General features: G+C 32.4%; 1 pseudogene; it reads right to left on the bottom strand.

Annotated features, from left to right (window-relative positions):
* The window catches only part of LOC130814575 (aldehyde dehydrogenase family 2 member C4-like), a 26,162-nt pseudogene extending 15,430 nt beyond the window's left edge, over positions 1-10,732 (bottom strand).
* Positions 10,733-16,317: the final 5,585 nt, after the last annotated feature.

Raw genomic sequence — 16,317 nt, 5'->3', positions numbered from 1 at the left:
TCTGGGGTGGAATTTGCTCGCCGGATAGGGTTAATTTTGATATAAGGAAAGGGTAATGAGGGGTTGAGCAGGTGAGGTAGAGATGGAGTTTGCTATTCACCTAAGATTTTAGAGAGAAATACATCCTAGAATTTGGATTATACATGTTTAATGAATAGTGGATATCATTAATAGAATATAATATTTTGTATATCTTGTTAATCTTCATATCTTGGTGATTATCTTGTAATTATTTAGTTACGTAAAACTCTAGATCACAATTCGTATTTATTCTCAAATCATGAAATGAATTGGCAACCAAAATCATTTCATGGTTTTTTGCTACCTTTTTGCTACCCGGCCAGCCACCATCTTCAAGGGTTGTCGCCACCTTCTTCCCTCTCTTCCTTATTGTCTTTTTCTTCTCTTTTTTCATGGCTTCTTCCACAAAAACATCCATCCTGCTACTTTGGTTACTAACATTAAAACTTGTGTGCCTATTCAACGTGATGTAATAGGTATACATTTAAATACTTGAATTACTCTTTTCAAGCATCATTGTCGGGCTTATCTTGTGGATTATCATATTCTTCCCAAGGACTCCTCTAAAGCAACGGGGCTTCCAAATGGCAACGTCTTGATGACATAGTTCGGACATTGATTTATGATACTATAAGTCCGACTCTTTTTCAATTGGTTTTTCATCCCAATGATTGTGCTCTTGATGATTGGAATCAAAATAAAAATAATTTTCAAAACAATAAGACTTCACGTATATTTCATCTTGAATCTCAATTCTATGAACTTTCCTTTTTGTTTTTTTGCTAATATGAAGGCTTATTGTAATGAACTTTAAAATCATGCTCTCACTCTTGATAATCTTTGTACTACTATCATCAATAATCGATAAGCTCTTTAAGTTCTTCATGGTTTGAATTCCGACTTCCATACTTTTCACTCTTTGGTTTAACATATGACTCATGTTCCATCCTTTGATACTCTTCGCTCTATGTTGGAATTGGAGCAGCACTCAAACAATAATGATGTTTCTCCCTCTCATGATTCGGCCCTTGTTACTACTTCAAAACCTCAAGTTTTGAAAATTTCTGAAAATTTTGATTCCCGTAGCACCCATAACCACCATGGAGGCCATCGCAACCCCTGTCATGGTGGTCGAAACGGCCGCGGCAACCACCATGGTTCGAGTTTTCAATCACCTGCTCAACGGCACAAAGGCTTATCCCAGTCGCATGGAAACAAGCCTAGTCGATTTCATTCTTTAAGCCCACATTCCTGACAATATTCCTCTTGGCAATATTGGGATCCTCCAACTTGGGCCAAGCCTCCTTGCCCATTTCTTACTACTCCTTGGGCCCATTAGAAACCTCTTTATGCTCCTTCCTCTGCTGGGCTTCTTACCCCACGTCTAGCACAAAGCTTCTACACCAGGTCTAGTTCTTCTATGGTTCATGTTCCTATGGGTATTGATCAAGCCATGCATACTCTTTCTTTTTCTTCTCTGGATGAATAATTTTACATGGACACCGGTGCGACTTCTCATTTGAATTGTTCTCAAGGTAGCTTAATGAATTATTTTCCTTCAAAACATCATTTTAATAGCGCAATTATTGTTGATAATGGTCATATGATTCCAATTCACGGTCACGGGCACCTGTCCTTCTTTTCGTTCACAAATCCCTTACCATCAAAAAAGTCTTACATGCTCCTAAACTTATTAAAAACCTAAGTTCTGTTTGTAAATTTACTCATGATAATATGGTTTCCATTGAATTTGATCCTTTTGGCTTTTCTGTGAAGGACTTGGCCATGGGGAGCATTATTCTGAGGTCTAATAGCATGGGTGATCTTTATCCTTTCCAATCGACATACGGAGCTCCTATATCACTGTCAACATCTTTGGATTTTTCTACTTTTTCTACTAGTATTTGGCATTCCCGTTTAGGTCATCCAGGAAATGAAATTTTGGATTCCTTCTAATCTTTTAGATCAATTAAATGTAATAAAGATCCATCTTTTGTTTGTCACTCTTGTCCTTTGGGTAAACATTTTCGATTGCCTTTTGTTAATTTTATGTGTATGAGTACTGAGCCTTTTGAAATTATTCATAATGATTTATATACTTCTCTAGTTTCTAGTCTTTTGAGCTATAAATACTATGTTCACTTTCTTGATAACTATATATAATAATTTTTTTGTGGACTGTCTCTTATTTTTCAAATCTTAAGTTTATGATATTTTTGTGAATTTCACCACTTTTGTCAATACTCAATTTGAGCTTCAAATTAAATCTTTTTAATGTGATCATGGGGTGAATTTGATAATAAACTTTTTCAACAATTTTGTACTAATCGGGATCTTACTCTTTGTTTCTCTTGTCCAGACACTTCTTAAAATGTTTGAAAGAAAAATTCGCTCAATAAATAATATTATTCATACTTTATTGTGTCATGCTTCTCTCCCACCATATTATTGGCCTCACGTCTTGAATACTGCAACCTATCTTCTCAAAATTCTCCCATCTAAGTTACTTGGCAATCTCACTCTCACTCACTCACTTTACAACAAATCTCCCTCCTATACTCATCTCCAGGTTTTTCGGTGTTTATGTTTTCCTCTCATTCCCTCCACCGAAATTCACAAACCTTAACCTCATTCATCTCCATGTGTCTTTTTAAGCTACCCATCTTCGTATAGGGGTTACAAGTGTTATGATCTCTCCTCTCATAAGATAATGATTTCTCAACATGTTCTCTTGGATGAGACCAATTTCCCATTTTCTCGGTCTTCTACATGTTCTCCCCGAGGGTATCAATTTTGGATGACCCTATTCCCTTAATATGCTTCCAAAATACCCACAAAACTCCCCCTGCCCATCATGTCAATCCACTTGGCCCATTCTTGTCTTCGGTTCACCGCAAAGAGAGGGCGTTGAATGTGATGAGACCTTTAGTCCTGTAGTGAAACATGCCTCTAGCGCATTGTTTTAAGTATTGCTCTATCTAAGTCTTCGCCAATTCATCAACTAGATGTTAAGAATGGTTTTCTTCATCGTCACTTGAATGAAACTGTATACATGCATCGGCCTTTAGCTTTTCGTGATCCTACTCATCCTAATCATGTCTTCTTCGAAAATCTTTTTATGGTCTTAAGTAGGCTCCACGTGCCTGGTACCAACGCTTTGCTGATTTTGTGACTAATATTGGTTGTAATAGCATTTTTGATGATTCTCTTTTTGATTGTTGTCATTGATTCGACATTGCTTATCTTCTTTGGTATGTGGACGATATTATCCTTTCTATTTCTTCTGATTTACTTTTTGAATCTGTTATGTCTAAATTGAGTTTAGAATTTTCTATGAGGGACTTGGGTCCTCTGAGTTACATCTTGGGTATTGCTATCTCTCGTACTTTGCAAGTCTCTTTCTTTCTCAACAGAAGTATGCCACTGAAATTCTTGATAAAGTCGTCATGTCTGAATGCGAATTACCCCTACTCTTGTTACTACATTTGAGAAGCGTTTTGCTGATGATGGTTCTCCTAATGATAATCCTACTCTGTATCGTAGCTTGGGTGGGTCTTTGTAGTCTTATTTTTATCTGCCTGGGTATTTCTTATGATGTTTAACAAGTTTGTCTTTTTATGCATGATCCTCGGGTTGAGCGTATGACTGCTCTTCATCGCATTCTTCGTTATGTCCAAGGTAGTCTTGATCATGGTCTGCAACTATATAAGTACCCCATCTCATCTCTACTATTATACACCGATGCTAATTGGGGTGGTTGTCCTAACACCCGTCATTCTACTTCCGGCTACTGTGTTTTTTGGGTGACAGTTTGGTCTCTTGGTCTACTAAGTGACAACCTACGATTTCTAAGCCCAGTGCTGAGGTCGAATATCATGGTGTTGCTAATATTGTTTTTGAAACTTATTGGATTCATAACTTCCGTCTTGAACTTCATTGTCCTATTCCTCCAGCTACTCTTGTTTATTGTGACAATGTTAGTACTGTTTATTTGTCTGGCAACCCTATTCATCATTAACGGCACCAAGCATATAGAGATGGACATTCACTTTATTCATGAAAGAGTTAAGCATGGTGATGTTCGTGTTCTTCATGTTCCATCTCGCTATCAGATTGTTGATATTTTCGATGATTTTCGTTCTAGTCTCAAGTCACCTCTCTATTTGACCGCTGGAGTGTAATAAAATAGAATATTTTGTATATCTTATAAATCTTTATATCCTGGTAATTATTTTGTAGTTATTTAGTTAGCTAAAACTCTATATTACAGTTTGTATTTATTCTCAAATCATGAAATGAAATGGGAACCAAAACCATTTTTAATAATTATTATAGTGAAAATGTTAAAAGGTTGTATTATTTTTGGTAAATGTTTAAAGAAATTAGGTCAATTAAAGTGTCGTTAAATTGGTTTTAGCTTGTAATTCTATATTTTAAAATTTTTATGGTGTTTACATATTTAGTACTCCCTTCTATCTACCTAAATGTCTCATTTTCTTTTTGGGTCAAGTCGTCCGAAATGTCCAATTTTTATTTGGGATATTAAATTTACCATTTTACCCTTACTAAACATTTTTTTAATACCTTTACACTTACTAATGCGACATTACCCTAAAAACGCTACTCTTTATCTTTCACATATGATTACATTTAATCATCTAAAAATAGCAAAAAGTCAAACTGGACTCTTAGGATAAATAGAAGGGGTATATATGTATTTTTAATTATTAAACTACTTTCAAACATATTCAGTGAAAAGAAATAAGTATAACAAAAAAAAAGGTACGATGAAGATGTAGAAAAAAAATTAAAAAATTTCAGAACTAAAATAATATAATAAAAATGCATAAAACAAAATTTTTATAATAAAGGCTTCTAAAATTGGAGGAAATAGATTACTTTTTTACTCTGAAAGACGTGCTTGTCAATAATCATCCACTAATTTCAATACAAATAAAAATGATACTAGTTGAGCCTAAAAACAGTTTGACTTAGACTCCCCCAAATAAAAAATTATACATGTTCGTACTTAAATTTTCCTCGTTAAGCATGACTAGGAAGTCGGTCGATATTGTTGATTAAAAATAAGTTCAGTGTAATCAATTTATATATCTATAATTAATTACTCTAAAGTTGGATTAATTATTCATGTACAATTGTTTCAGTTATGTGCTCTAAGTTAATGATTTTTGAGCTTAGCAAAATTATTCATATACAAAGAAATAAAATATACCCTTCTGTTTCTATCGGAATAAAAAAAAGAAATAAAATACGTATTAAGGGATTCATAAAGAATTATGATATTTTTTTCTTTTATTGTAATAATTGTGATATTAAATGAATGGAAAATTAAATTATGTGGATGATACTTAAAGCATATTTAAATGAGTGTATAAATAGAACATGATGAAGATGTTGTGGTCTAATTTCAAATATAAGAAAATGATATATTTATGGGACAGCTAACAATAATTTTATTGAAAATTGAGAGACATAAAAATAATATGCAAACTTTTAATTTATTATACGTTATACATAGAGGTTTATCTTTGCTACTTCTAATCTCTCATGGAGTTATAAATATTTAATATAAAATTGCAGATATTGAAAGCAAATAAAAAAAAAATGTTTACTATGGTTTGGTAATGTGCAAGACATTACTAAAATATTTTTTTTATTTTTCATTATGTACACAAATTAAACTTAGTTTAAAAAAAGAAAGAAGCACACTAAAAAGACTTGTATAACATAAGCGAAGAATGACTTAAAAATGAGAATTTTCACACGCATATAATTATAGGTTAAAGTGATTTATCTGTTTGTGAGTTGTTTTATATTAAAGAAAGAGAATAAGCTATATTATTTTAAAAAATTCAGAAGTATTTTCTATTACTAATAAGTAATAAGTTTAGTATTAAACCTGTTTTGAGTTTGAATGTTGGTTACCTTTTCTCGTTCTTATTTGGATTATTCAATCTTATTTTTTAAACTCTAACATAATATTAGGGTCTAATTTGTTTTATAAATGTTTTATAAGTGATCAATATATTAGAAAAATAGTAAACTAAAAGGTCAAAAGCCAGGTAAATCCTACATGGAGAAGTTTTTTGTTATGACTTACACGTCAGCATCTCAACCGGGTTTAGAAGTGATTATTAGTGGTGTTTAATGGGTCGAATACGGATAGGGCTTGGGTTAAATAGATTTGGGTCGGGTTGAATAAAGGCCCTTTAAACTTAATATAAACTTTATATGGAGTAGCCTTTCAAAGGCAAACCGACCCAACCCGGCCCATTTTTGTTACTTAAAATTATTATAATTCCAATTGATTAACTTATAATGAATACATTATCATTTATAATAATTAATTGTGGAAACATTAATAATTTCCATTAGCATTGTCAATCGTAATAATTGAATTATCTATCTTGCTATCTACAAAGGCTCGTTTCCGATCATTATTAAGCCTTTTATAGGTCGCTTCATTTTAGTTATAGTAGAGCTCGTTTTCGACTCGACTTATTTTCAACCTGACCCTTACAGAAACTTCTAAAATTAAAACGGATTGGATAAGGACTCAAAATGTGACCTAGCCAGTTGAACATCCTAGTGGCTAGTGATGACCAAACAAGAATCTGTTAGTAAAAAACATATCGAAAAGTCATTCGTGAAACACATGTTAACGAAAGTCTTACCAATTTGGAAAGATGAGCATAGAAGAGAGCAGAAAGAGGAGTTTGTTCAGCAGGCTTCATAACCACAGTGCAACCAGCAGCTAAAGCTGGAGCAACCTTTAGGAAAAACATTGTAGTTGGATAATTCCATGGTATTATTTGACCTACTACCCCTATTGGTTCTCTTAGTGTGTACCCCTGTAATGCACGTGACATCTTTAAAGTATGTCCATGTATTTTATCTGCTGCTCCTGCGTAGTACCTTAACCAGTGTGCTGCTCCTGGTATGTCAATCATCTTCCCTATTGTAAATAGTTTCCCTGCATCTAATGAATCCAACGCTGCGATTTCTTCCAAGTTTTCTTCGATTAGATCGGCGAATTTCATCATCACCCTTCCTCTTTCCTGATGGTCATCACAAATAATGTTAACTAAAAGATTGTACCAAGATCCAACGAATAAACTAAAACAATAAGATTGAAAAAAACGTTGCGTAAACGAACGAATTAAGTCAAATTTAATTAAGTTAACACAAATTTGTAAATAGTACCCATTGCTTATTAACTTAAAACGGCCCTTTTGAGAATCAATATTAAATGATAGGATTGGTAATAGAAAGCTAGTGTAACTTTGGTAGAAATAAATGTTGATAAATTTAATGGTCATACTTATTCTCTCTCATCAATGTCATTTTGTTCAGAAAATTTATTCTAGTGCACTATCATTTGAACGTTTGGTATTAGGTGACAATGGAAAACTGATAAAACGTTTATTACCATGAGAATGATTTGATACATATCATAAAAATTTACGCTAAAAATCATTGTCATTACCACTAATTAGTATTGTTAAGCAAAAGGGTCGTAACTAACTTTTGGGTTATTTTGAGTCAATGAGAAATAATTAATCTTGAAAATGATGTAGACCATTTTCAATTGACTTTTTTTTTTGGGGTGCTTTGAGTTAATGAGCAGTAGTTGCGAATATACAAGATTAGGTAACTCAATAGTACTTAAGGGTAACAAAGTTAGATAATATTAGAGATGATCAAACATCGGGCCGGGCTGGGCCGAGTGAGAAAAATGCCCATTGATGCGGGCCGGGCCAAAGTGCGGGCCTAAAAGTTCCTGAACAAACCCGTAATATGCGGGCTTGCAGGCTTTTTTGCGGGCTTGCGGGCCTATGTTATATATTATTTAATTGTATCATACAATAAAACTAAAATTAAAATATTATTTTTTCCTTTTCAAATTAATTGCAACTTAGAAAAATGTCATTATTAATTCTTTACTCTTAATTTTTGTTTAATTTTTTTTATTTATAAGTTGAAATATAATTAAGTGATATCTTGTTTGAATCATTTCATTGCAAAGATTATTAATATATAACTTTTGTAATTTTCATTACATATAATTAAGAATATTAATAATTGAATTAGTACATCAAACTTCATAACAAATAAAATATTGCAAGAATATTAATAATTCTTTACTCTTTTTCGGGCCGGGCCAAATGTCAATCCCAAACGTCCCAAAAAAATTCGGGCCACTTATTTTCTGCCCAAACCCGCCCATCGGGCCATATTTTGATACCCAAACCCTCACTTTTTCGGGTCGGGCCGCCCATGATCAGGTCTAGATAATATATAGTTGAGGTTATCGTGAGTCAATGAACAATAATTGATAGTATTATTAACAAATTTTACAACAAAATAACCTATTTTGACTAAATTAAATTATTTACTTTGTGTCTCTCATTTAGCAAAATTTTCAATTTTAATTTCGTTCCTGATTTCACATTATTTTTTATTTTGCAATATTTTCACTTTCTGTTTTAATCTTATCCGCAATCTTATACTAACCCCTCTTAACCACTCATTTTAATTATTCACTTAATTTTTGTCTCATTCTCCAATATAATTTTTTTTTTTCTTTTAAATTTTACTCATTTTATATTAGGTGCAAAAATAAGAGAAATAAAGAAAGTAATACATTAGGTAAATAGTCTAATAAGGTGTCATGTGTATCAAAATTCCAATGCGAGTAGCTCCAAGGAAAAAGACCAAATTGATTGATGGAGTCCTAATCTATAACATCAGTTTTAACTTTAGTTTTAAAAGATTATGGAGTGTAACATATTTTTCAGTTTTGAGCTTTAATTTATCATTGATGTGGTATTATGAAAATATCTCAACCAAACAGCCTAAAGATATTATCCATAGATATGTGACATAATCAATTAAAATTAACCACACACTTACATATCCAGACATACGAGGCCATGGTCCATGATCAAAGGCTTCACGAGCCGCCTTAACAGCCAAATCAACGTCTTCTTTATCTCCTTCTGCAACCCTTGCTATTACTTCACCATTCCTTGGATCGATTGTCTCAAATGTTTTTCCTTTATAGTATAATGTTCAATATTTGGGCATTAATATTAGTATTTTCACTTGTTGCTCATCATTTTATCTACTAAATCATTCAACTTCATCAAATTTATCCTAGACAATGATGCTTTTTTTTTTTTTCTTATTTTTCTTTATTTTACATAACTATCTAAATATAAAGTCAAATTCACCTAGCTACTTTAATAATAGTATTTTCATTCTATTTACTGTGCTCTTTTTTATTTTTTTTTATTTTTTTTTAACTTTAGCAATATCAAATGTGTAATATATAACATTGAAAATAAAGTTAATTGAAACTAGACATATACTACAGAGTTGAACGTTCGATTACTCTATGTTAATTAATATTCTAAATTTGCGTCTGATTTCATATATTAATTAACTCGTTATTTTTATTGTAATATACTTGCTATTATCAGTGTTAAAAAACTCCTAACATTTGATCACAATGAAATAGTTGAATATTTTTATTCCATTTCCATTTTTTGATATTTATCAAATATTGATTAATTCATGCATACAACATAAAAGAACTTGATTATTTTTAACTAAATATATAAAGCGTCCGTATTAAAAATAATATAATTAAAATATTTTTAAAAGTTAATTATTTTTAACTGTTTCTCATTAATATAATTTAGCTCTTATTAAATATATAATATATTAATATTATTATTGAAAGTATTGAATTTCGTTTTATTTAACTTTTTTAGTATATGACTTCAAAATTTTCGAGACAACTCTGTTTATTGAATCCCCTATGAATTTTATAAAATTTTAAGAATGTAAATCCAAAAAAAAAAAAAAAAACAAACCAGAAGCTGCATCAACAAACTCTCCATTGATGAAAAGTTTTGTAAACTTGATCTCTGGGATTAGAAAATCAGATGATTCTGAACTTCCATTTGTTTGATCACCCATTATTTAATTTATTTCACTCTTTTTTTTATGCTCTAATTTTTCTTGGTTGTTTTTATCACCAAGCCTTATTTTCTAATTTATATAATACGTGCAAAGGGAGGATATATGTTGTAATTGTTGAAAAAAATAATAAGTAGTTTATTTCAATGATAAGATGACAGATACTAATCAAAATAAACATAGTATTATTATTGAATGAAAGTAATGATCCGAAAACGAAATAAATATTTAGTTAACGAAAATTATTGATATTCTTGAATAATGCTTATGACTTGTCTTCCATGACTACAACGAAGTTGACATTGTACAATGGCGTAAACTTAGTATACTAATTATGCATGTTATACATAGTCAACGAGTTAATTACGTGAGTTATGCAAATTTTGGAATTTTGGTTTTAAATTGAAAATAAATATAATGCAGAATATTGACTAGGTAAATAAGAAAACAAATAATTACAGAATCAGTTACATAATTTACTCCCTAAAGTATGTTTATTTTTTTCTAAACTCTCCTCTTAAGTTGGATCGTAGGATCTCCAACATTCAACCGTTCAAAGCTTTTAGAAGTTGACTGTACTAGAGTTTTTCCTTGAAAAACTTGGGTTTTTCTTTTGGTAAGGGCCATAATGGTTAACAGTTGAAGTTTGGTTAGGAAGAAGAGGTTATGAAGTTTTGGAGTGTTGTGAGGGTGAATGAAGAAAGTATCGTGAATAGGGGTTAAATAAAGAATAAAGAAGACAATTTGGGGAGGGTAACAATGATGTGTATAAGATGATGTGATGGGAAGAAAGGTAGTGACACTTTGGGTAAAATGATGGTACGGTTATAGGAGAACAATATTAGGTCAGTGATTCTCCTTGCACTGTAACTAATATAGTTATAGGAAATGATATTGTTTCCAAAAAGCATAAAAAAGAGAATAAGTCGAAAGATATTTTCTTTTCCAAAAGAAAAAGAGAATATTTTTTTTTGTAAATATGGCAAGAAACAAATTAATATAAAATGGTTTTGATAAAAATTTTGAAAATCAAATATAAAAATGATATTATCCAAAATTATCTAGATAGATATTTAGATCAATATATTGATCTATAACTAAAGTACTTTAAAACCGTATCACTTTAGCCCAGTTGTCAAGTCCTTGACAATTAGTGTCAAGGCCTCGAAACATAATGCTGATCACATGCAACATATAAAAACACACAAAAATTAAATAAGATGCTCCACCTAAGTATGAGTACCCTTGTTTAACATAACTAATTCACGTACTGGGTAGTTGAATCTATCTTCGAGCAACGGCTTAGTGAAAATATCCGCAATTTAAAATTTGGTTGGAATAAAGCTAATGGTGATGTCCTTCTTGTTGTTATTAAGATAGCACTTGTATTGTCACACTTTATTGGAACTTCCTTGTAGTCCAATCCTAGATCCCTTAGTTGTTGAGACATCCATAGGAGTTGAGCACAACATGCCCCTACGACTATCTATTCAGCTTCGGCTGATGATAGAGCCATTGAGTGTTGTTTCTTTGATTGACAAGAACTGAGAAAGGATCTAAGAAATTGGCAATTCTCTATAGTACTCTTTCTATCAACTTTATTACCTATAAAATCAGAATCCGTTTATCCAACTAACAAAAAATCACTTTTATTGGGATGTTAAAGACTAAGGTCTCGAGTCCCATTTAGATATCTGAAGATTATCTTCATCGTTATGAGGTGAAACTCTTTAGGGTCAGCTTGAAAACAAGCATATACACCAACACTAAACATAATATCAGGTTAATGTGCCAATCATACCTCAATATAGCTTATGATCTATAGACTTACTGTCAAGGTCCTGATAAAAAGTGTATGAAGAACTCATGGGAGTCTTGGAGGGCTTGGATTGGTCCATATTGTACTTCTTTAGAAGGTCGCGTACATATTTTCCTTGATGGACGAATATACTTTATTTTTCTTGTTTGATCTGAAATCTAAGGAAGAATGACAATTCCCTCATCATGCTCGTCTCAAACTCTTTACTCATAAGATCAGAAATTCCTTGCTAAGAGAAACATTAGTAGTACCGAAAAAACATCATCAACATAAATGCGAAAAAATAACATATCACTATCTTGAGTCTTAATTAATAGTGCCTTGTCTATCAAATCACCTTGAAAACCTTTTTCCATCAAAAAGTTAGAAAGTCTTTCATACAATGCTATAGGAGCTTGCTTTAATTTTAACCTTTTGCAAAAAGTCTTGCTTTGTTACGAACTACCTTACCATTTTCATCACATTTGCTGCGAAACACCCCATTGGTTCCAATGATTGTCCGATAATTAGGTATAGGAACAATGTCCATACCATGTTCCTTTCAAACTTATTTAGCTCATTTTGCATGGCAACAATCCATTTGGCTTCTTGCTTGCAATGCTTTATCATGAGTCTTTAGTTCAATGAGAGATACACAATCATAAGAAACACAATAACTCTTAGATCTTGTTAGAACACCGCTTTGTGGATCTGTGATGATATTCTTGAAGGTGTGCGGGGATGCATGTTTGAATTTTCTTTTCATGACCAAAGGAGATATTATTTATTCAAATTCAAGGCCTTGAGAGCTGTTTTGAGAGCTATCATCATTATGGAATTATTCTCTACGCTTAGGTTTCAGATTGATGCTGTCAAGGCCTTGAGAACCTTTATTGGTGATCGGGAATTTACGTCCTTCAATAGTAATACCGCAAGTGCATGGCTTAGCGTAGTACGTTGGCAAGTACGGGTCGAATCCACAAGGAGTGGGGGTTAAGTTAATAGTTTCTCGATAGATTAGTGTGTTCGAAAACGTATAATATAATGTTTGGAGATAGAAATAATTAAAACAAACAATTAAAAGTACTTAATGAAAATAAATAATAAAAGTAAATAAGGATACAATGAACTAAAAGCAAGGATAAAATGATCAATAAACTAAGAGGCATAGGGTAGGCTTTCTCACCGAAGTAGTGTTTACTAAACATTAACCTAAGGTCATGGATATTTTGTTATGCGGAAGAACATATCATAAGTACTAATGTTCTCTCTCGAGCAACAAAAGCTTCCTAAAAATATTTAACTTCCTATATTCTCATGGAGCTAAGCATAATTTAAGACATGAAGCACACATTCAACATTTCCAATCAAATCATCTACCTATTCTCATGGAGATGTCTTAACTTTTAAGCATAGATTATCGTTAAAAATCGACTCTCCCCCTCAATTCAACGACACTACAACATGATAGCAAAATCCATCTTAAACCATAAACAACACAACCAAGCCAAAGGTAAAGCAAGCAATTCAAACTACATACATGGTGATGATGCCTAGCCTAAGCCAAAACAAACTACTCACTCATACTTATATTGAAATTGTATATTGCAAACAAGCCAAGAATCATAGATGAATAAATTATTGCAAACTACTCACTCATGCTTTAACAAGATCGCAAATGCTGTTGCCCTCCATTTCGCTCGACTCGAGCGAATCCCGCTCGACCAGTCGAGCCACCATCAGGTCCAACATCAGAAACTTCAAAAATTGGACAGAATGTGAAATGTAGCTCTGCTCGACCCGAGCCATCTTGCCCGACCAGTCGAGCGGATGTATTGTAACCTGGATTGAATCTTATTGATGGTTAGAAGCTCTGGAAGTTTGAATGTACTTCGCTTGACCCGCGCCAACTTTGCTCGACCGATCGAGTGAGCTTCAGATATGTAATACTCAGCTTTTGGCTCGAGCCTATTTTGGTCAAGTAAATCTATTTTGGCTTCTTTTTGGCATGGCTCATGATGTTTCACTTCTTTGAGCTCTTAGTGTTTAGGTGAGCAATGTATGCAACCAAAGGGGCTAGTTTATGCTCGGTGTTTATGATTAGATTCTGAAATGAAATAAAATACCAAAGCAACAAAACAAGCGTAAAATCCAATAAACCAATGCGATAACATGTAGTTTCTTCACGCTAAACAAGCCACTTATAGGGGTAAAAATAAAGATAAAATGTAGCTAACAATTAGTCTCTGGATTTGCTTTGTCAAGGGATTGATTTTGTTCCTACATGTTAGTTTCATTCTCCTTTGTTGTTTCATCGTCATAATCATTATGACTAAGATTTAGATCTCCAAAACCTTCAATCAAGATTCCATTATCTTTTTAATCAAAAATTACATGAATACTTTCCTCCAGAACTTTAGTGCGTAAGCTGTATACACGATAAGCTTTCCAATTAAGAGCATAACCAAGAAATATAGCTTTGTCACCGCGTGCATCAAACTTAACAATGTTGTCCATACCATGGTTATGGACAAAGATATACATCCAAAAGGTCTGAAATACAAAATGTTTGGTTCCTTACTTTGAATAACTCGTAGGGAATGTTTTTCAAAAGAGGTCTTATTAAACATTTGTTGAGGACATAGTTAGCAATGTTAATGGCTTCAGCCAAAATCTTTTAGGAAGATTGTTTTCTAAAAGCATTTTCTTGGACATGTCTTCAAGAGTGCGGTTCTTTCGTTCCACAACTCCTTTTTGTTGAGGTGTCTTAGGAGCAGAGAAGTTATGTGAAATACCATATTTTGCATAAAATAAGTCAAAACTAAGTTGATCAAATAATCTATTATGATCACTCCTTACATGAGCAGTAGGTAAATTTTACAAAGCTTGAAGTTCTTTGCATAATATTGAATACTCTATTATATGTTCTAATATCTCATACAGAAAATTTAACCAAGTACAACGAGCAAAATTATCAAGTATAACGAGGATGTACTGTTTAGCTTTGGGAGAGCTTACACGCATGGGATCACAAAGATCAATATGTAATAGTTGAATTGGTCGAGAAGTACTTATCGTCCTTTAGGTTTAAAGGAACCTTTGGTTTGCTTACCTTTGGCACATGATTTATACCAGTCATCAATCTAGTAGGATAAATTAGGAAGTCCTCTTACTAGGTAGTAGGAAGAAAGCAATTTAATAGTATGCATTTTTAAAAGTCTAAGTCTTCTATGCCAAAGCTTCAGATCATCTTTCAAGGCCCAAACACACTTCAGACTAGACTTGTCAACTTTGTTAGGAAACATAGAATATATATTTTCACATCTAGGAGCAGTAACAATTATAGCAGGAGCGGCACTCTCGATACATAATTAACATTAATAATTATACTTAAGATAAATAATGCAGAAGTGTAAAACGCCGAACTGCTAAAAACCATTTAAACTAAAATCGTTCAAAACATAAGTAAAAAAAATATCTTACAATTGAGAAAATATAAAATAAGGTTTACTTAAATACGATAAAAAAACATAAGTACAATATAGTCATCAAGTAAAATCATTAAAGCAAAGTCCTCGATAGAATAATCAAAGTTGCGGCCTGGATCGAAACGTGAGCTAAATTTTCTTGCAAAATACTGTCATCCATAATACGGATGACAGCCAATTAAATCGGTCAGCAATAAAACCGATTACAATTTTCTCAACAAGCTTATGATGCGATAGTTAAATCATGCTTACAAAATAATCATCAAGCACAATATAGAAGGTTATTACTCATTATTGACCTAAACTAAGCCATTAAGTTACATTCTCAATACTTGCAGAAGTTCATTACTACTACTAAATACTTGGTAACCTTAATGCTTATTTAATCAAATTCAATTAAGCCTCATAACTTTACCATCATAGCACATCACAAGATCACAACAATAATGGCAACTGATATATATAAGGGTCTGGTTAGATGAGGACCGTAGTCCTAAACCCTAACTGTGGTGGGAGTCGTCACTCCTCTCAATACTGTTATGCTCGAGACTTCACAGGATGGGTTTTTCTCGGACCCCCTATCTGACACCGCATTTTACGTGCCGGCTAACACGGACGCCGGGATTTTACATGCCGGTCCATGGTTCGACGTTACCTTACTATCAGAGTCATACAATCAATATCATGCAATATCAAACAAGACTCTAAACCGAAATAGTTTACATTCTTATAAGTCAAACTGGCACTAGTCAAAATTTTGACAATTCTACCCTTTTAATAGAAACAAATTACTAGTATCTAATAAATTAATATTAATTAAATAACAAATTTTCGTAGCTATACTAAGATTCCTGAGGCTAAACTAAGTCATTATTATGTCGTAAATAATCATAAAAATAAAGAGTACTATTAATAACGTATTTTATCAAATAATCAGTAAAATAGTAAAGCAGATCTACCATAACTATAAAAAAACATAATCCAACAAGTTATTAAAGGTCCAAA

The sequence above is a fragment of the Amaranthus tricolor genome, chromosome 6, assembly GCF_026212465.1.
Source record: "Amaranthus tricolor cultivar Red isolate AtriRed21 chromosome 6, ASM2621246v1, whole genome shotgun sequence".
Lineage (NCBI taxonomy): Eukaryota > Viridiplantae > Streptophyta > Magnoliopsida > Caryophyllales > Amaranthaceae > Amaranthus > Amaranthus tricolor.
The sequence above is the reverse complement of the archived record's forward strand: the minus strand, read 5'-3'. Positions and strand labels throughout refer to the sequence as shown.